The sequence below is a fragment of the Penaeus vannamei genome, chromosome 7, assembly GCF_042767895.1.
Source record: "Penaeus vannamei isolate JL-2024 chromosome 7, ASM4276789v1, whole genome shotgun sequence".
Classification (NCBI taxonomy): domain Eukaryota; kingdom Metazoa; phylum Arthropoda; class Malacostraca; order Decapoda; family Penaeidae; genus Penaeus; species Penaeus vannamei.
Window position 1 is genome coordinate 25,768,618 of NC_091555.1, and position 7,424 is coordinate 25,776,041.

The window sequence follows — 7,424 nt, forward strand, 5'->3', positions numbered from 1 at the left end:
CACGAAGCACTAAAAGCACGTTAAACACACGAAGCACTAAAAGCACGTTAAACACACGAAGCACTAAAAGCACGTTAAACACACGAAGCACTAAAAGCACGTTAAACACACGAAGCACTAAAAGCACGTTAAACACACGAAGCACTAAAAGCACGTTAAACACACGAAGCACTAAAAGCACGTTAAACACACGAAGCACTAAAAGCACGTTAAACACACGAAGCACTAAAAGCACGTTAAACGCACAAAGCACATAGCACGTTAAACTCACAAAGCACATAGCACGTTAAACACACAAAGCACATAGTACGTTAAACACACAAAGCACATAGCACGTTAAGCACATAAGGCACAAAGCACATAGCACGTTAAGCACATAACGCACAAAGCACGGTAAGCACATAAAGCACAAAGCACGGTAAGCACATAAAGCACAAAGCACGGTAAGCACATAAACCACAATTTAACATTTAATTATGAACACTGATTACATCTTACCGTCAGCACAAAGTTAAATTCAAATATGCACGTACTTTAAATCACAACCTAACTTTAACAGAGCACTTATCACTGGTTATGATGGACAGACTGCCTATAGTATACGCGTACTTGGCGGTCATGAAAACACGATCACATAACATGAAATTGCATTAAGCACAAGCACTATCACTGATCACATTTACAATTACTTTATGCAACCGAGCATTCAAATCACTCGATTTAAAACTGCGTAATCAGACTGGTGGTTTAAACACCTTAAGAATTAGCACTTGGGCACACAGGTCATTATACACTTCGTATGTTGAATACTCACAAAGTACAACCCTTTTCCATCTGTAAAACACTAAATAGTGTAGAAACATTTAATAAACACACAAATCAGCTAGAAACTCAAAAATGCAAAGTAGAAATACACAAAACACTGCTTAAAATTAAATTTCAATAGCCCAGAAAGCATAAAAACACCATTATGATAAAACAAACTAAACGAGCAAAACTTAATCAAGAAGCATGGACACATTAATCCCTTAAAAGTCCTTTAGCATTGCTAATTGCATACAATTGATCCTCACCGCGTATGCCACCATTTTACGTTGTAGTGTTTACCCCTTTGAGACACTTTCAAAACTACAACGCGGGTCTTGCAGAGTGCAACTTGCGAACAGGGGAGCTGCTTTCAAAAGGGTGGTAGCTGGCGTGTACTGCAGCATGACCCGCTCGTCACAACCCTGAAGCCCTTAACCCCGTAAGTAAGACTTATTACAGTAACTTCATTATCAACTGTGTCCATTCTTCTTTTAAAACCAGATAAAAAGTAAAATAAACAAACCAAGGATAAAACAAAACCAAAGCATAAAAAGGAAAACCTGAGATCCCCTCAGTCTGTATATTCACAAAAGTTACAATGCATATGACACATCCTAACTGGCCTCTTACAAAACATGAATATACTTATCTTTCTCTCTTGTAGGAAATCGAAGAAACAAACAAAACAGGAGACGTCCAGTGAGGCCGGGCGCTCCGTGAGCAGCACTGAACTGCCGAGCCAACAACCCAAGAGGGAGTCTAGCATAAACAGGCTCTTTATATAGGCTCTTAAAAAATGTGTAAATAATAAAAATGAATGAAAATAAAAGGTTTACTTTACATAATTAAAAGAAATTAATAATAAAACTAGAGGCCGTGAGAAAAGATAGAAGAAATAGAACATAAAAATACGAAAAATAAAAAGGCTCCAGGGACGCAAAACTGCAGCTGGCTACCGCCGATCCCCACAGATGGTGCTGGTGCTATCTAGAGAAGGGGGGACTCGCCTAGTCTGGACTCCTGCATAGTGGGGGTACCTCACGTCCACTACAGTACCACGGGTGGCGCACCCGGCCCCGCTCCCGCTCGTACCACGGGTGGCGCACCCGGCCCCGCTCCCGCTCGTACCACGGGTGGCGCACCCGGCCCCGCTCCCGCTCGTACCACGGGTGGCGCACCCGGCCCCGCTCCCGCTCGTACCACGGGTGGCGCGCCCGCCCCTGCTCGCATCACAGGTACCACGCCCGGTTCTGCTGAAGGCTCTCATGCAGATACAGATCAGTACCGTGTATTTGATAACCATTTGTTTATATATATTGTTTTATAAGGTTATCAAATACACAGTACTGATCTGTGTATACATGCATATATATATATATATATATATATATATATATATATATATATATATATATATATATATATATATATATATATATATATATATGTATATATATATATATGTATATATATATATATATATATATATATATATGTATGTATGTATGTATCGTACATGAATGTACATACAGATTAGTACCGTGTATTTGATGACCTTTTTTTTTTTTTTTTTTTTTTTTTTTTTGTATTTTGAGAGATTTTCCGAAAATATAATCGACTAGAAAGTCTTTTGACCGAATGATGAATGTTGGTAAAAAAAATACATCTTCGAGCGCATAGGCTAAAAGTACCCTTTTTTGGGGGGAGGGGGGGATTATTATGTTCAAGATATTTTGCTGAAGGATAAAACTGACGAAATATCATGCAAACAAAAGAGAAAATAATAAAACTAAAAGCTTGCCTAAAAACAGCACATCATTTTTCGTGAATTTTATTTTTTAAAAATTGGTTTCAATATATATATATATATATATATATATATATATATATGTATATATATATATATATATATATATATATATATATATATATATATATATATATCATCATCTTCAGCCTGAGTCAATCCACTGCAGGACGTAGGCCTCTCCCATTCTTTTCCAGGTTCCCTGTCTTGCGATGTTTGTTTCCAGTCTTGGCCCCCAAATTTCGCTATTTCGTCGCGCCATCGTGTCATTGGTCTGGCTCTTGGCCTCCTTAAGTTATTTATAGTCCAGTCTGTTACTTTCTTTGTCTATCTGTCGTCTTGTCTCCGACATACATGCCCTGCCCATTGCCATTTCTTCTTTTTAATGCTCTTGAGTATATTTTCTACCTTCGTCTGTTCTCTGATCCACGTCGCCCTCTTCCGATCTCTCAGGCTAATTCCCATCATCGATCTTTCCATCCCTCTCTGGGCGCTTATTAGTTTCCTCTCCAGTAACCTGGTTGTAGTCCATGTTTCTGACCCATAGGTCATAACTGGGAGGACGCATTGATTAAAGACTTTTCTTTTTAAGCACAATGGCAAGGAACCTCTTAGTGTGCTACTGTGCCTGCCGAAGGCACTCCAGCCTAGACTGATTCGTCGCTTTATTTCCTGTTCACTTGATGTGCCTGTCTGCACGAGTTGTCCTAGGTATATATACCTGTCTACTACCTCTAGTGTTTCGCCTTGTACATGTATTTGTTTGAGTGGGACTCTGCTGTTGAACATAACCTTAGTCTTTTTCTTGTTCATCTTAAGTCCGACTTTTAGGCTTTCTCTATTCAGATCGTTTATTAATTGCTGCAGTTCATCAGCTGATTCACTAAGGAGAACAATGTCGTCTGCAAATCTTAGGTTGTTTAGGTGTTAGTCTCCTATTTTGATACCCTTCCCTTCCCATTCTAGTTTCTTGAATATTTCCTCGAGGCAGGCTGTAAACAGCTTTGGTGAGATGGTGTCGCCCTGTCTAACGCCTTTTTTAATTGGTATTTTATCGGTTTCTGTGTGGAGTTTGATGGTTGCTGTCCCATCTTTGTATATATCTTCCAATATATTACAATATACCTCCTCAACTCCCTGTTGTTGAATAGCACCTAATACTGCTGGTATTTGTACAGAGTCAAATGCCTTTTCATAATCGATGAATGCCATACACAGGGGTTTCCTATATTCGTTTACTTTTTCTCTTATTTGGGTGAGCGTGTGGATGTGATCTGTTGTTGAGAATCCGCTGCGGAAGCCTGCCTGTTCTCTAGGCTGACTGGAATCCAGACTGTCAGAGATGCGAGCTGTAATGACTTTCGTGAACAGTTTGTAAGTAACCGAAAGGAGGCTTATGGGTCGGTAATTTTTTAAATCCTTTTTATCGCCTTTTTTGTGTAACAAGATAATTGTTGCATTTTCCCAGGCTTTCGGAGTTTTTCCGCTGAGAAGACATTTGTTAAAAAGATTGGCTAGTTTCACTGTTGCGATGTCTCCTGCATCTAATATGAGGTCTATACTAATTCCGTCTTCGCCTGGTGTTTTCCCTCTCTTCATGCCTTTAAGTGCTCTTTTTATTTCTTCTTTTGTGATATTAGGTACGTCGCTAGTTACCGCGTTTGCTTCTATTTGTGGCTGTTCGTTTGAGTTGTATAGATCCCTGTAAAAGTCTTCCACTACTTTGATGATTTCATTCTTGTTATGTGTTACTTCTCCGTCTGGTTTCTTAATTGCATACATTTGATTTCTCCCTATTCCTAGTCTTTTAGCTGCTTTCATGCTGGTACCTGAAATCACTGCTTCATTTATTATTTGAGTATTGAATTTCCGTACATCTTCCCTCTTCTTTTTATTTATGGTCTTTGTTAGTTCAACCAATTCTATCTTGTCCCTATTTGACGATACTTTCATGTCTCTACGTTTTTGCATAAGCTGTTTAGTTTCTACCGAGAGCTTGCTGGAGCTTCGATTGTCGTTCTTTCCGCCTACTTCAAGTGCAGCTTCTTTTATTATGTCATTGAACTGTTTATTGATTTGGTCGATGTTGAGATCTTCGTCGCGGAGGAGTGAATATCTGTTTTGGATGTTTAGGCTAAATTCTGTTGCTCTGATCCTCAAGTTAGCCAAGTTTGGCTGTGGTTTACTCATTAGTTTGTTCCTTTCCCTTCTGAGATGTATTTTAATTTCGCCTCTCACCATTCTATGGTCGCTGCCTACATTTACTTTATTTATAACCTCTACATTTTTTATTATATCGCACCTATTTGAAATTATGAAGTCAATTTCGTTTTTGACGTCAGAAGGCGACTTCCATGTCCACTTCCGTTCTAGTCTTTTTTCGAAGAATGCATTCATGATACTGAGTGATCGAGCCTCCGCAAATTCGACTAGCATTTGTCCCCTCTCGTTCCTAGTGCCTATTCCATGGTTCCCTACTGCGGTTTCGCCCTCTGTCTTTTTACCTATTTTGGCATTAAAATCCCCCATAATTATTGTGAAATGGGATTTTGTTCTCTCGCTGGCTAAGTGAACATCTTCATAGAAGCTCTCTATTTCTTCATCACTGTGGCTGCAGGTTGGAGCATAGACTTGAATAATTTTTAAGTTGTACCTAGTGTTTAGTTTTATTGTTACAGAAGCCACTCTTTCGCTGACACTATAGAATTCTACAATGTTCTTTTCTAAGCGTTTGTGTATTAAGAATCCTACCCCTAATTCCTGTTTGCTACCCAGAGGTTTTCCTCTCCAATAGAGCACGTGTCCCTCATTTAATAACTTCTGCTCTTCACCTAGTCTTCTAACTTCGCAGAGTCCTACTACATCCCATTTAATGGAAGAGAGTTCCTCTAGTAAAGCTAGTAAGTCGGATTCAGTTCTCATGGTCCTTATATTGTATGTGCAAAGGTTCATCAACGTGGGGCGGCCTGTCTTTACCCGGATATTTTTAGCACCCCCTGCTCCGGAGCGATCCTGATCGCCGCCGTAACCAGGGGCTCCTTCGCCTCCGGGGAATGGGGGCCGTTCCTGAATATTTTGTCTCATGCTTGGGAGGTGGACAGCCGATTTACCTCCCACCTACTGGCTTAGGTGTATCTTGGTGGGAGGGGAGTAATTTAGCCGGAATGCCATTGATAAGTCCCCCCCAGCAGGTTTGGTCCTTCCTGGAGTGGACTTAGGAGCGGCAATGCACGGCCTGATCACTACTCCCGTGAGCTGGGCTTAATTATCAGAAGTGCATATATGTTTTATTTTATTTTATTTATTAACTTCATTTGTGCGTATGTGCACCTGATGCAGACATATTCATTCCCGCACATGCTCTAAGTACTACGCATATGCTCATTCCCACGCATATGCATATGCAAGCATACACATTTATTCTTGTATCTATGCTTATGGATATGGATACTTATTCTTACGTTATAAATAACTACATACATGTCCATCATAGTCTGACCTAGTCATATGTTCACATCGCCTGTCCGTTTATGCGCTTGTTATATGTTATTGATAAGTGAGTGAGTATACATGAGTGTATACTCACCCGTGTATATGTAAACACCCCTTTTTGCATACCTCGCAAACCTACCTATCATTATACATACGCATGTATCTATCCCTGCATGTGCTCACGCATCCGTATATGAGCACATACATTTGCAGGATACACTAGTGCCCCCCCCCCCCTTTACATATGTGTATATATCTGTACTTGCTTTACATATAACTACCTCTACGTACATACATACGTACTTACATACATACATATACTTAATTATTTATCCACCTTCCTACATCCTGCACACACCTATATACGTATACCTTTACGTATACACATATAAATACCTACATATGTCTACCTATACATTCACCCACGCATACACATAAACACGCACATTATACATACCTATATACACATACACATATATACATGCTCATATACACATGTAAATGTACACATTCATGCATGAATATATACACCATATGTACAAATTTGCATATTTACGCCTTTAAACCCATGTATACCCTCATGTATAAGCACGGAACATACCCATATATAATGTACTCTATCACAAAGCTATATGGAACCTTATAGCCTTACGTAGACAACAGCAGCATACATACCCATGTATCCGCACATGAATTTAAACTCGCCTACACTCATATGAACCTGTACACATATATACGCATGTACATATATATATATATATATATATATATATATATATATATATATATATATATATATATATATATATATATATATATATTATTATTATTATTATTATTATTATTATTATTATTATTATTATTCATAAAAAAATGCATGTTGGTCTCATGTTTTGTAGAATTTTATATGCTTTCTAAAGATTCTCTTATTTTTTTCTATGTCTATTTATTACGTCACAATTTCCAATTTTCGAAGGTAATGTGAAAAATCATAATATTTTCGTGGTATATCTAAGGTGGCAGCAACCACCTTAAAAATTGCAGGGGGGACTTCAAATTTTCAGGTGAGACTCGGGCAGTCAGAAACTCATTGAAAATGCATGTAACTCAAAATCGACAAATCCGAAGATTTTTGCCGAAAAAATGTCGTCGGAGAGGAATTCGTCAAAGGGCGGGGCTGGGTCGACGAAGGGACCGAGAGACCTTCAGGAATGGCAAGATGGGCGTCCTTTACCCGTATGTCAACGAGCCCAGTGACTCCTCCAGGTTCTGTGACCCGGGGAAGCAAGTAACATCGTAATGGTTGCTTTTTCATATT

At 39.0% G+C, this 7,424-nt stretch overlaps 1 long non-coding RNA gene across 1 annotated transcript; it reads left to right on the plus strand.

Moving 5' to 3' along the window:
• Positions 1 to 1,071: 1,071 nt before the first annotated feature.
• On the plus strand, positions 1,072 to 1,585 carry LOC138862083 (uncharacterized). The gene is made up of 2 exons (XR_011398643.1): positions 1,072 to 1,246; positions 1,472 to 1,585. It is a non-coding gene; the product is annotated as an uncharacterized lncRNA (long non-coding RNA).
• The last annotated feature ends 5,839 nt before the right edge of the window (positions 1,586 to 7,424 follow it).